This window comes from Lissotriton vulgaris, chromosome 3_1, assembly GCF_964263255.1.
Source record: "Lissotriton vulgaris chromosome 3_1, aLisVul1.2, whole genome shotgun sequence".
Lineage (NCBI taxonomy): Eukaryota > Metazoa > Chordata > Amphibia > Caudata > Salamandridae > Lissotriton > Lissotriton vulgaris.
The window spans coordinates 12829002-12843944 of NC_141689.1; the positions used below are offsets into that span (position 1 = coordinate 12829002).

At 43.7% G+C, this 14943-nt stretch overlaps 2 protein-coding genes across 2 annotated transcripts in view; both read left to right on the top strand.

Moving 5' to 3' along the window:
- Nucleotides 1-14335, top strand: part of LOC147725826 (uncharacterized) — a 295047-nt gene extending 280712 nt beyond the window's left edge. Inside the window, exon 8 of the mRNA XM_086960002.1 lies at nt 12050-14335. The gene's annotated coding sequence lies outside the window, so the exon portion shown is untranslated. The remainder of the gene's footprint in view (nt 1-12049) is intronic.
- LOC147725825 (uncharacterized) overlaps nt 1-14943 on the top strand; it is a 962593-nt gene that overhangs the window by 280736 nt on the left and 666914 nt on the right. The gene's annotated exons all lie outside the window — the stretch shown is intronic.

Here is a 14943-nt window from a genome sequence, read left to right on the forward strand (position 1 = left end):
CCGGCCGAGCGTCCCCTGCCAGGACGGGCCCTGCCTGAGAGGGGATGGAAAACCCTCCTGAGTGAGGATTGCGACAAATTTCACAATGTCTTTGACAAAATGCTATCAAAAAGAGCTGTCCTTCTGCCAGGGGTCTTGGTTCGGCAGAAGCTAAATCCACCAATTGCGGATCAATTCGTAAAAGGACTGACTTGCGTCTCTCCGAGGAAAAGGCGCAGTTGGCATTGCCAAGGAGGCATATCGCCTTCTGGGTCCAACCAGCCAGGACCTCCGGGTAGTTGGCTGCCCCAGTCTCCTGCACCTGAAGAACTAACTCCAAAATATTGGCCAAGGGGCCTGAAACATCTAGTAGCCTGTCTTGGCAAGCCCTAAGGGCACGATCTATGCCCTTTTTTGGGGTCTTTTTTTATATTTCTTCAGGAATGAGGTCATTGAGAAATGAATTTCAGGGGTGAGAGTAGTTTTGTTAGCCAGATCAGGACGAGGACATTCAGAAGGGTCAAAAGTGAACATGGAAAGTTGGACGGGAGAGGAGGAATGCTTACAATTCTTGTCGCAGTTGTGAGGACGCGATTCATGGGAGGAATCTGGATCCATATCAGTATCAGCTCACACGCAAGAAGTACGATATATGTACCACTCTGCTTTGTTCTAGAGGTTGCTTGTTTTTAAAAAACATTTGTGTTAGTAATCTCACAGGGGGTATGATTTTGGATGCCCGCACTGTGTTGTGTTGATTTTAAGAAACTGCACTGACCTTGGTAACTACGTGCGCCTGCCACACACTCCACGTTCCACTCCAAGCTTTTCTTGTGGTTTTGGAGGGAGTTCCTTACTATCACTTGTTCTGCCTGGGCTCATACTTCCGGCGGAAGGGGGGAGCGGTCTAGTTGCCATCTCGCTCCTTCCCTACATAACGCAGGACTTTACTCGCGCAGCGGTTCACACCCCAAAGGTACGATCTGTGTACCGCGCTGCTTTGTTCTAGACGCTGCTTGTTTTTAAAAAATATTTGTGTTAGTAATCTCACAGGGGATATGATTTTGGCAGCCCGCACTGTGTTGTGTTGATTTTAAGAAACATCACTGACCTTGATAACTACGTGCGCCTGCCTCACACTCCCAGTTCCACCCCAAGCTTTTCTCGTGGTTGTGGAGGGAGTTCCTTACTATCACTTGTTCTGCTTGGGCTCATACTTCCGGCGGAAGGGGGGAGCGGTCTAGTTGCCATCTCGCTCCTTCCCTACATTACCGATGTGTTGGGCGACTCGCAGCGGATGCGCGGAGCGGGCGCGCCAAAGGCATACCCGTCTGTGCCCGTCCGCGCGTGTATATCGCCTCTCGCCAGGATCCCTGGCCAGTGTCAGCCAGGCCCTCTATGCTATGGTAGAGACGAACTTTTGAGTCTCAACACAGGCCTTGCTCCTTTTACAGCCAATTTTCCGATTCTAGGGGACTCTTCTTGGAACTGCCCTGCTTGTGGGATCTTTACCATCCCGACCCCCACCCTCCCTGCATGCGTTCGACGAACTCAGTCCCAGATTCAGCTGAAATTGCTACAGTTCAACATCAGATCTCTAGCTAAACATCACGCCGAAATACTCGATTTAATTTTGGAAGAATGTCCAGATATATTTTTTTCTATCTGAAACCTGACTTATAGACGACTTGGTAGCTACGGGGAATCTGGCCCTACCCCATGGATACTCCATAAGTACTCTAAATAGGGACTCTAGAGGAGGGGGCATAGCGGTCATCTATAAATCTCATTACGACTGTCTATTTAACAAAGTTCAGGTGGTAGACTGTGAAGCGGCGCGCTTTCAGGTAATGGTGAGCCCACAGTATTCTCTATCAGGTTTGATGATATATCGTCCTCCTGGCTCATCCACCAAGTTTAAGGTAGCACTCCCTGAGGTCGTTAGTGAGCTTGCCGCAGGATCTGCAAATTTTAGTATTTGTGGAGACCTCAATCTCCACCTGGACAATATCCAGGACAATGCCACCTTCATAGCAGACCTAGCTGCTCTCCAACTGGATCAATTAGTCCTTGGATCCACGCATTTTGCTGGACATCTGCTCGACCCCCTATTTTCCAATCTTCAGTCAGTAACCATGGATCGTCCCATACCCATGGGCTGGACCGCCTACTTTCTGGTCAAATGGTTTGTCCTGCTTACTGAACCCCCTAACGACGGTACCCCTAGATCGGTCTTGAAATGCCCCTGGCACAAACTGAAGCTTGATGACTTTCACCAATATCTTAGGACTAATCCTCTCGATAATGGATTAGATTATGACCAGTTTTGCGACTGGATCTTGCGAGGTCTAGACGCCCTTATTCCGGCCAAATGGGTAAAAAGTCGGACCTCCACCACCAATCCTTGGTATAACAACTCTTTAACCATCTTGCGTAAAGCCTGTAAACAGGCTGAACGAGAGTGGAGGAAAGACTACGCACCGGAGAAAAAAGGGCATTATTTGGTGAAAATCAAACTCTATCACAGAGCAGTGTGTAAAACACGCGCAGCCTTTTATGCCATGGAAATCAGCTCCAGTCCCAACCCCACCAAATGTATCTTCAAAATCCTCAAAGAACTCAGGACCAGGAAAGTCAGTACCCCGGTTGTCCCATCCACATTTTTATGTGATGAATTGGCAACCTTTTTTGTTAACAAAGTACTTAACATCTACCTATCATTTCCTGATCCCTGCACCTTGCCGGCCTGTGATAGACCTAGGGCAGATTCTAGGTCCTCCTTACTATCTATCCCGTTCCTATCCCCTTAGTGGGAAAATTAGGTTGGGATCTCCTCTGGACCCCTTGCATCCATCACAGTTTAAGGAATCCTTTTCCATCCTCAGGGAGCCCCTTTGTAACATAATCAATATCTCCCTTTCATCGGGGATCGTTCCCGCATCTTGGAAGCATGCCTGGGTGTCCCCCATTCTGAAACAGCCCAACTCAGACCCCACTAAACCGGAGAATTTCCGCCCAATTTCCCTCTTGCCTTGGGTAGCAAAAATCGCCGAAGCCCACGTTAATAACATACTAACCCGGTTTGTGAATGATAATAACATCTTGGATCCCTCCCAGAATGGGTTCCGACCGGGTCATAGTACGGAGACTGCTCTTCTGGCCACTACCGAGCAAATGCGATCTCTCATGGACAAAGGTCAAAGTGCGGTGCTGATCTTGCTTGATCTCAGCGCTGCCTTGGATATGGTGTCCCATGAGATTCTACTCCGGAGGCTTGAGGAAGCAGGGATCGAGGGCTCAGCATTAGACTGGCTTCACTCATTCCTGACAAATAGATCTTTTCGAGTGTCAGTATCCCCTTATTCCTCTCAGACTCACGCTATTGATCAGGGAGTGCCTCAGGGCTCGGCACTGAGGCCACTGCTCTTTAATTTATACGCCAGCCTCTAGCTGCGGTCGTCAAGCCATGGGACCTTACGATAGTCTCTTATGCTGACGACACGCAGCTAGTAGTCACCTTGGCGGACGGTTCTTCCCCCTCGGCCTCCAGATTCAAAAGCGGCATGACAGCAGTGGCCGATTGGATGGCAGCCAATCGTCTACAGTGAAATGCCGGAAAAACGGAGGTTCTGTTGGTGGGTAAGAACCTCAACCTATGGACTGAGCAGTGGTGGCCATCAGCCCTAGGAGCATCTCCATCCCCCAAAAATGTAGTTAAAAACCTTGGGGTCATGATGGATTCTTCTCTTTCTTTTCAGGCTCACACTAAACAGTTAGCCGCCTTGTGCTTTGGCACTCTGCGTGGTTTGAGACCCATTCTAAAATACTTCGCTCCCTCTATTCGCCAACTCATTGTACAAGCTACCATCCTCTCTCGCCTCGATTACTCGAGCTCTCTTCTCCTAGGGGCGATCAAGGCGGAAATACTGAGAATGCAGCGCATTCAAAATGCTGCTGCCAGAGCATTGGTGGCGCGTTTCTGCTCAGTTTCTAGTACAATCCATAAGCTACACTGGCTTCCCATTGATAGACGCATTCTTTTTAAAACACTTTGTCTCTCTTTTAAAATCCTGAAGTGCACGAGTCCCGCCCTGTTGGGCGACTTGATCTCCCTTTATGTTCCTTCCCGCCCTCTCCGTTCGGCAGAGTCTCATTTGGCGGTGGTGCCTAGAATTAGACTCTCCAGGACGGGTGGCCATGCTTTCCGGTACCTCGCCCCCAAACTATGAAATTCCCTTCCCATGCATATCTGCGCCATTGACTCTCTGTCATCTTTCAGGAAGGCTATTAAAACCTTCCTGTTTCCACCACCTTAGGTTATTTCCTTGCTGTCTCTCTTGTTAGGCCGGTCCACATAGTTGTTGTGTCCTCCCGTGGTCAGCGCCGGGACGCCCCTTTGCTGGGGCAGCTGCGCGCTTTACAAAAAGGATAACATAACATAACATAACATAACATAACATGACATAACATATCAGAAAGGGGGATAGCGACAGAGGGATCCAGGTCAAGGGAAGGGAGCACCGGGATTGTATTATAATCATGTTCCCTGGTTCGTGTAATTTGGAGTAAGGGTTGGGATTAGGAGTGCCAGTAGCAGGGTAGGAGTGTTATCAACTAATTGGTCAAGCGTTGGGAAACAGGCAGAAAGGCGGAGGAGAGGGCCTTATCCAATTTAGTATCCAATCTCTTCGATAGTGTCATCATAATAAAAAATCTTCGTCCTCTGCAGGACCATAAGCGGCCAGTTCCTCCTCATAGACCTCACAGTCTGACATTGTGTGCAAGATATATTAATATATATATATATTCTGCTCAAATACCCAGAGGGAAGCTTAATTTTCCAACCCTGGCTCGCAATTGAGAAAGGGTGTCGGTGGGGAGCAAAATGCTGGGGCAGTGGGGCCACAAAAAAGGTACCAAAATCCCTAAGAAACAGGACTAATAGAGGGTATTTAAATCCTGCCTGCCTATTAAGCAAGGGTTTCCCAAAATTACCTCCTGCTAATGCAGATTATTGAGGGGTTAATGTTCTGCCAATACGCTGAGAAAACGCAGTACAAATCTTAGCTGAGGCCCGGTACCCGCTCCGATCACGGCATGCTGCTTATTCCCATAGTTGTGCTTGCCCGGGGAGAGGCGTCTTCCAGCATGGTCAAGGGAGGACTGCAACACATGCACAAATGTGTGCAGGCTCCCATGACGTACGCAAGCAGCCCTATCGGGCTGCGGCATGCACCTTGCTCCCCAGCCCAAGCGCGAGATGTGTAAACTACACGTGCAGAACACTTGCGATGCGACTGCAAGGAAAAATTAATTTGTTTCAGTACTGAAAAGGGGAAAAACAAAGAAAGGCACAATCTGCAGTGCTTTATTCAACAAGGAGCTTAAGGGGTTCTATATGGATCAGGTCAACCGCCCACTCATTGATTCCAAAACAATAAGACCTGACCCTGCTACAAGAACAGATTCACCTGGACTTCATGAGAATCTATAGCTTCCACACCTGTGTGTGCTACATGGGCTGATGATTATATACTGTCTCCCACCATGAGTCCATGTTTTATTAGTTATTATGTTCCCTTCATATACACCCCACCGTGTAGTGCAACACAAATTCTAGTAAAATAAAATACGTGAAAAAATGTGTGCAAAGGTATAGAGTGTCTCACGGAAATAACATCATGGGAGTCAACTGGTAGGTTCTCACCAGTGGGTTCAGGTTCTCATTAGCACAACCATACCATAAAAAATAAATATAAGCAAAGACAATGTGCAGATATATTGAACACATTGTGAACCAGTCATGGAAATACCGGTGATGTGGGCGCTAGGACGTGTCTCCCTAGTGCTTATAAATTCTGACCCCAAATAAAGTGGAACCTGTGACTTTAGGACCACGTTATTAACAAATAAAAACGAGCTAAACCTACACTAGCTGTCCTCTTTTATTCTATGCCGTGGGTTTGCTCACATTAAAAGACACTCTTTTGACTTCTATATCCATGGAGGGCCAACATGTTTCATAGCCATAGCATATTTAGGCAATTTCGGCAGTGCAAAAAGTGCTGAAGGGCAAAATGATTGGAACACCTGCGGTGAACACAGCGCGCGCGACCACACTACGTAAGCAAACACAGTTATGATCATAAAAAGTACAGGTTAATTAGTGTATAATAAGTAAATAGCCAACAGACATAGGCCAAGCAGGAGGAAAATAAGGAGGCACTTTTCTTGACTGCGGAGCAGCAAAGAAAGAGGTAATCAAGACGGTGCCTCGATATTTTGTATTCTAACCTCATGTGTGATTGATTAATGAAGGAAGCGTGATTCAAAGCCTCATGGGATATTTAATGTTTAACAATGTTTACTGTTTTTTCATTGGCTGGTGTTTGAGTAGTAAACAAATTGGGAAGCATAATTTGTGCCTCCGTTCCTGCCATAGAATTCCAACTGTTGAATCCTATTTGAGGGCTGACATTTTTGATGCATTGTTTCACGCCGAAGGTGACGATGATGGTCCGGATTAAGAAAGCTCTGTGGTTTCTGGGATTTTTTTAATGCAGTCTTGAATACATGGTGTATTTTGCAATCGAGTCATCAGTTATGTACACTTTGTACAAATTTGAATTTGTGAAACACTGATAAAGCCGCATATTTTTGGAAAGCTACAGTGACACACATACTTTAAAAGTCATAGTGTATCATGCAGCTACTGTCAATGGTGATAGACACACTAGTATACAGACTTTTGTCTCCAATGAGTAACAAGATACTCACTCTTTAAGAAATTACAGTGAAACATACACTTTTTTGCATGATGTGGTGATATAGTTTATCATTTTAGGTCCAACAGTGTAACAAACACTCTTTGAAGATTCCAGACCAATATATTTTATGGATTCCTGGAACTTTATCAACTATTGTAGGTTGCGTTGAGTTTTGTTTTGTTTTACATTTGTAGTTGTTACATACACCATGCAGTCTGTAAACCAACCACCATCATTTCTAGAAAGCCCAGGAGAGCCACTGATCAATAGGAGGAATTGGTTTGAGGGTCTTCAAACCAATTTAGGGACAGCTGGAGCACCAAGTATTTGTGAAGAAATAAATAAATATTGACTTCTTCACTCCCTTGAGAGCCGGGGAATTTTTTAACATTTCTCAGATAATGAAGGCACAAAGGAGGAACAGGAGGATGAATTCACTGAAGCTGTTAAGAAATGTAAAGAATGTTTCAAATTTCAACCAAGCATTTTATTATTAAGACACACGTTTCTGATGAGGAAACAACTTGCCGCGATCAGTTTATTTGCTGCTGCTCAAACAAGTCAATCCACCAGAAATGATTGTCTCTTACAATCCAACACTGGATGAAACATTGCAAATGGCTAAAAGCATAGACAAATCACAGTTTTCTGTCAAAGAGCTTGAAGAGAAGAAATATTGAGTGGCGGGGAATGTTTGTGCAAGATTTAAAGTCGAACAAAAGAGTCATTGTGTTGTCAGGACAAATCAAGATCTGCTAAGAGTTTCTTTAAGCTGTCTAATGTATGCTTTAGATGTGGCAATTTTGCACAGTTTAAGTCTGGTAAACAGTTACCTGCAAAAAGTGTTGTTTGTAGAAAATGTAAAAAAGTGGGGATCTTGACAAAAGTGTGCCAAAGTCAACTGAACCTGTCTGCCAAAGGGAACAATATAGTTGCCAACTTAGGTGAGGACGACTGTGATGAGCAATTCTAAAACTAACAAGAAGATGTACAGGACATGGGTTTAGTGGTTGGTGAATATGTATGCAATGGTGATCCTACTGATTGTGTGGGACCCGTCTGCTGATGTGATTGTTAGTGATACAACAGTTAGGCTGTTAGTTGACTTAGGGGCCAGAATCACAATTATAAACCAGGAAATGTACAATTAACTTATGCCCATGTAGGAGACTTGAACCTCCTGACTGGTCACCATTCTCTTATGAAGGAAGGGGTACTAATTTATCCAGCTATTTTGAAGATGTGGAAGTTTTCAAGAATAGCCAACTTTTCAGGACAGTCTATATGGCAGTCAAGTGGTTGTGTATCTTCCACCAAGGCCTATACAAAATAGTCTTGAGGCCTGGTACTAAAGATCAGGTGTCCGTGGTTGGGAACATTCTTGTTCCAAATGTTACTTCTAAGTACCCTGAAGTATTTTTAGATAAATTGGGTACCATAAAGGGGTTTTCCCACAAAGCAAGTTTAAAGAAGGGTCTATTCTGAGCACAAATTGCAGAGTGTCCTATTGTGTACAGGAGAAGACCTAGAGAAGGAACTTTAAAAAAAATAATCAAACCCATTTAATCATTGTTGTGGTTATCATCCCTTGTAGTTGTCAGGAAGAAAAATGGTGAATTGAGGGTCTGCGTGGATTTATGAAGTCTTAAAAAAGTCAATTTGGATTGATTCCCATCCTCCCCTGAAAATCATCTGATCTTTTGGGATCATTGGCGGGTGTAAGCTTGATTTAGCATCTGCCTATTATCAGGTGCTTTTAAAACATGAGTTTAGACACTTCACAGCTTTTGTCTCACCTATGGGTACTTTACAGTACTGAAGGATAACGTTCCGATTAGAGGCATCCGTATTTCAAAGGAGTATGTACCAGTTACTCAAGGATGAAAAGGGGATGGCCACTTTTCAGGAAAACCTGTTGATTTCTACAGCAACAAAGGAGGAATATGATGCTATTGTAGTACAGGTGTTGTCTATCATTCAACAAAAAGGAATTGTGAGATTGGTAAGACATGTGTTGATTATCTTGGGCACATTGTCCTAAGGGATGGTATTGAAGCAAGACAAGGCTTAGATAGTGTCATTATTGATGCAAAGGCACCAACCAATAAAACTGGATTAAAGTCATTTATGGGCATGTGCACATTCTATTTTGGTTTAATTCCTGATTATATAGCTCATAAAAAGCCTCAACTGCTCTGCTGTAGAAGAACTTATCTTGCGAATGGAACTCCATGTGCCAGGAGCATTTGAATAGATTTAAAAAAAAACATAGCTAGTTCTAGGATTTTGAGACCATTTAATCCAGAGCGCAAGTGATGTATTACTGTTGATGCATGCAATCAAGGAATGTGTGCAGTACTAACCCAAATTGATGATGAAGTAGAGAATACCATTTGGTATGTGTCAAGGCTCCTAAAGGAGTCGAAACTCAATACTCAACATTTGAAAAAGAACTGCTTGCATGCTAGTGGGCGGTGTACAATTCAAGCCATAGCTTCAGGGAACAAACTACCAATAATAAACCACTTGTTGCAATCTTAACTTGTGAGAAAAGCAAAGAAGAAGCCAATAGAAATGCTAAATTGACAACAGAATTATTACAATATCAGTTTGAAATATCACATATTTAAGGTGCAAAAAATGTTCAAGCTAATTATTTTGAATGGGCTTCCTTCCACTGAAGATGTGTACAAACAAGGCGGGTGAAGATTTGGATAAAATTGCTCGATTGCCGCAATTGATCTGGAAGAGCTGTGTGCAGTGTCTGAGGAGGAATGGAAAGCAGAAATGAGTCAAAATGAAATGTCAAAAATAGTAATATCTTGTGCAAGTACTGGTTGGCCTGCATAGAAATCCCTAGAGAATCTGTGTTACTCTTATTGGAAAATTCATAACAAGCTCACCATTGAAGGTGATATTCTACTCAAGGGTGAGAAGTTTGTACCACCGGGGGGTGTCAGGCGTAAGATAAATTTGATGGCCCACAAAAGACATTTCAGAAAGACTTTCACAAAATGCAGGATTAGATAGACTTTGTGGTGGCCATCCATGGACAGAGAGGTTGATTTTGCTGTGGGGGTATGTGTTTTGTGTGCTAGTCCTGCGAAAGTCGTAGTGGTGAGAAAGCCTCCTTTGCAGCCGACTGAGTGTCCTTCTAGAGCTTGGGAGAAGATTGGCATAGATTTAGTTGGGCCCCTTTTTTCTTTCAGAGGGATTTCCCAAATTCCTGACATCCTGATTTGGGGTCCAAATTGTGAATGGAGCAGTGGATGTCTTGCTTAAAGTGGGTTATTTTAAGTATCTGAGAACTTCATTTCATCATCCCCAAACCAATGTTCAGGTGTTGTTGCAGTATGTGCACTAGGCTATCACTAATAAGTGTGTGTTTTTTATTGCGGTTCACTTTATGCTATGGTTCTATTGCACAATCCCACATTCTACTACGCCTCTCTTCCCCATTTGAGTTTTAGGAAGGAAGGAAGCCTACCACCAAAGTCTGTCCCAAAGGGATGGGCACATGGGTCAAAATTATTGTTCGAGTGGATGAACAGGATGCTAGGCCCAAGAGAAAAGTTGCTGTTCCTAAACTTAAACAAGAAATACTTTGATGACACAACCATGTGAGCAAGGTGAAAGTTGGAGATATAGTTTGTATCAAAAAGGTGGTAAGAAATGTAATGATCTGTCATTATGGATAAAGTGTGTGAAAGCACAATCAGAGTCAACGATTACAAGTGTCGGATTATAGGAAGGGTTGTTAAGTGTGGTAGTAGGTTTGACCAACAGGGAGGTTTGGTTCCCAAGCAGAGGAGTGCTAAATCAGTAGTGTAAGATAAAGTTTCTAAATGTGCTTCATTTCTGCTCCGAAAACAAGTGGCAGTTGAACGGTCTGGTTCTATCTGTCTACCTCTTAGGTTCAGGAAGTAACCTATGCATTCCCTTTTTGCTCTATGATTTTTTTGCTGGGAACAGTGTTTCTCTGGTTCTGTAAAATGTTCACTGTTTAATTGTTGACCCCCTTGGTAAATCCAGAGAAGAATAATGACCATTTGGATTATCTGACGTTTTGTTGTTTGTTTTTACTTTGTTCTTGATATGTTATTTTTGTAAGGGAAGAAAGTAATGTGATAGTCAATGTATTAAAACAAGGCTTTGTCTGTAAGTAAAGGGAAAAGTAATGTAATGGTTAGTTCTTAAGTGTCGGCAGAATGTTGGCAACATTTTATATTTGTATGAAGACCAACACGTTCTTTGTCAGCTGCTCGGAGCTGTAGGCGCTGGCAGAACGTGTTTTGTGATAGGTACTTAAGATGTATTAAACTTATGGTTTTAACATGAATCCTCTGATGTTTCTTACCTTCTTTTGATCAACCACCACGGAAAGGTCAGTGAAAGGCCAGTGAAAGGCCAGTGAAAGCTCAGTGAAAGGAAAATGAAAGGACAGTGAAAGCTCAGTGCATGTGAAATTCCAGTGAAAGACCATTGAACACTCATTGAAAGTCCCTTGAAAACTCCATGAAAGCCTATTGAAAGCCAAGTGAAAGCTCAGGGAACGTAAGCCTGAACCTTTTGCTTCTACAGGTTGCCTTTTAACAAGATTGAGTGACAACAATAGAAAATGGCGGAAACAAAGCGTTCAGTCTCCACCTCTGTTTTTCTTCTGTTGATTCCTTTTTTCTACAGACGCATCTAAACCTTGACAATCTCCGACAAGTGTGTCAAATAACTGTAACAGTATGGGCAGCGAATGCTATCTGTAATAATGTGCGGGGTTGTTAATGACTAGCTCAGCTCTGGCTGTGCCTGCTCGTTTCTTTGAAGGAAGAATCTGTTCAAAGTGTGTGAAAAAGCACTTCAATCCCTCAGAATAATATTTCACAAACCCCATGATTTAGATGTATTTGTCTAAACTGTGCCAGTAGGAGACAATGTACGGCTCAACAGCAGCAGTGTTAGGAGGGCTGGGGCAGTGTCAACCAACTTAGTTGAATGAAAAAAGACTTGACAGTGGCTTGTTTATTTTGGGTGTCTGCCTAGGGCCCCTGCATTATGTCTGCTTGGGGCCCCTTCATTCTGTCTGTCAGGGCCCCTGCATGATGTATGACTGTTTCTTCTATTCTGCTCCTGTGCATGTTTGTTTATTTTGGGTACCTGCCTGGGGGCCCTGCATTATGTCTGCCTGGGGCCCCTGCATTATGTCTGCCTGGGTTCCTGCATGATGTCTGTCTGTTCATTGTATTACTTCTCCTGTGTATAATCTCCTCTCCATTATCTCATCCTTCTGTTTTCATCTCTCTTGACAGACATCCAGCCATGCCGAGTAATCCACCGATGATGAAAGCAGGAGCACCTGCGCAGTAACAATAAATAGAGGATTTCTAAGTCAGCGCCTTCAGTGCCCGTTAGGAGCACTGATGTGTTTATCGTGACTCCGCATTTCATGATTGCTTTGCGGGTTCTGTCAGTTGTCTTGTTATTTCAGCTCTGCATTTCACGATTATTCTGTTATTGCAAGTTTCTTGCTCGCTGCTTCTTGTTGGGATTGTTATAAAATGTGACACAGCCCTGGGTGATTCTCATAATTCATAGGAACATTGACACTTGGTCTTCAGAACTAACAGATTTTTATAGGAACATTGGTGGAAATGCCCAATAAGACACCACCTCCTTTTTTGTGGAAGAACACAGTTGGAAAGAACCAGTTGACTCAGTAGGAATGGCTCAACCCCTCAACCACGTGTGACCCCCCCCCCCCCACCCCCCGGGTTGGGTCCTTGAATCTTAGGGGCAGATGTACAAACATTATTTGCAGTCACAAAGGGAATTTCGGTCCCTTTGTGACTGCAAATTAGGTCCCTCCAATGCACTAACTCTATTTTGCAAGTTGCTAATCAATTAGTGACTCGCAAAATAGCGTTAGTGCCTTGCTAATAGGAAGGGGCATGCCAAGGATGTCTGTTCCTAATATGAGTCCAAAACCTAGGTATGAATGTCTTGTGACCACAATTGCAAAACACTTGCAGTTTACCACCCTTCCCAGAAGGGTGGTAAAGCACTCGCAAATGGGAATGGATGCACAAATGTTTTTCAAAAGCCTAAAAAATAAAACTGAACAGGAACATGGGCTGCATTTTAAAAATAAACTGCTTTATTGACAAAGCAGTCCCAGACATGTTGGTCTGCTGATCCCTGGGAGTGTCAGCCATTCCCAATGGGGTAGGCAAGCAATTTGCGACTTCATTGGGAATCACAAACAGTGTCTGAGACACTGTTGTACAATGGATTTTGCGACTAGCAAATTTCGACTCACACATTGTCGCAAATTGCGATTCGCAAAATCTAATCGTTGTACATCTGGCCCCTATTGCTTTGTGTTTCTACCAGTTCTCAGTGTGTTTCTTCTCCTTTTACATGATAGAAAACTGGTTTCCTTCTACTCTTGAAAGGAGTAAATCTCTCACCGCCCTCAGAGTGATAAAGTTCATGAATATAGGAAGACTTGTGCCTTTCTGGGTGTCTCTGCAGCTTTCTCAGATCTATTCTTTACACGTCTGTGAGAAGATTTCCAAACACAGACAGATTTAATGTGCTGCGAGTGCTTGAATCAGTGACGCAGAGTTGAACCTTCACCGGAGCGGGGTGTGCCAGTAAATGCCTGATTGTGAATTAATTTTTAATTTGAGTGAAGTCAGTACCTGGAAATTTCTGGTCCCGTCAGAATTAAAAGACCAGCAGCAACCCCAAACCCTGTTTACTTTTACCCAGAGATTTCAGCTGATGAAAATAAAGAATTACTTGCGATGGGACCAGGTTTCACCCCTGTAATTCCTCATTTCTAAGGGGATTCTCAGTGTTCAACTTGGACCTCCAGTTAATTCTACATCCACAGATATATTGAGAAACCTGGAACCTATAACTCTGGAGTGGTCTGAATTATTACCCATATCCATAAGTGCCAAATGAGTGTTGAAATACTTTTCTCAATCAAGATCTAAGAAAGACAACATTTTTTTTCTAAAAGTTTGTTTTTCACAAAATAGGTTAACTATTAAATAAGGCTGTTGCCGCACGTTTGCTCAGGTCCAAGGTTTTCCCGTGTGTATCAATTGATAGACTGGACCAGCCTGCAGGAAGATGACATGCTGACAAAGAGTTTTGACTGGGGGTTGGGGTTTTAGTCTAGCCCATTTGTGGAGTAGATTTGAACCGGACATGATTTTACTCCTGATGTTGGTCAAGTTGTAAGGCGCCTCCATCTAAAATGAAACTGTAGACACAGTGAGGTTAATTCTTGGGACAAGTCCCTCCACAACAGCATCATCAGCAGCTGGAGATGAACCACCCCTGGCATCTTTCACACCTCAAAGTTCCTTTGTTGATACCTGCTGCAGTTACCTGGCAATGGTTCTCCAGGGCCTTCCTGGACAAAGCTTAATCTGCCCGGTGTTATTGAGTGCATAGCGCCAAGAAGCCAATAATTGATTCATTCTTTGAGATGATTTTCCCCATATATAGACTTCTGTGCTTGTTTGCTGCCAGGAATCAATGACATCTTGCTTAGTAATAATAAATATTCATGTTCATCAATACATCTGATTGTGCTCTCTTTTCTGCGTCTATCATTTGTTTCAAGTGTGTAAGTGGCTTGTAAAGTGTGAACCTAGCTATGGTGCAACAAAGCCTGGTATTGGACTGCTAGATTTAAAAGTTTAGAAGGGAGATGTAGGGGAAGAGGGAACCAAAAAGATTTGTTTTAAGTACCCCTGCTCTCTACTATGGTCGACTCTCTTCTAATTTCCCACATTTCATGTTACACATGATGCGTGACGAACAATTCAAGCACATCAGAGTGACACCTCGAGAAGTGTGGCATAACTCTTCAGGAGTTTTATTTGATGGATTATGCACATTTCACACAGGCCAAGCTTTCAATCAATCAATCAATCAATACATTTATAGAGCGCGATACTCACCCGTGAGGGTCTCAATGCGCTGAAGGGAGGGGGGGTGTCGCTACTGCTCGAATAGCCAGGTCTTGAGGTGTTTTCTGAAGCTGAGATGGTCAAGGGTCAGCCGTAGGTGCACGGGAAGGGAGTTCTATGTTTTGGCTGCCAGGTAGGAGAAGGATCTTCCTCTGGTGGTGGTTCTGCGAATTCGTTGGGCAGTGGCATGGGTGAGGCTGGCGGAGCGGAGCTGG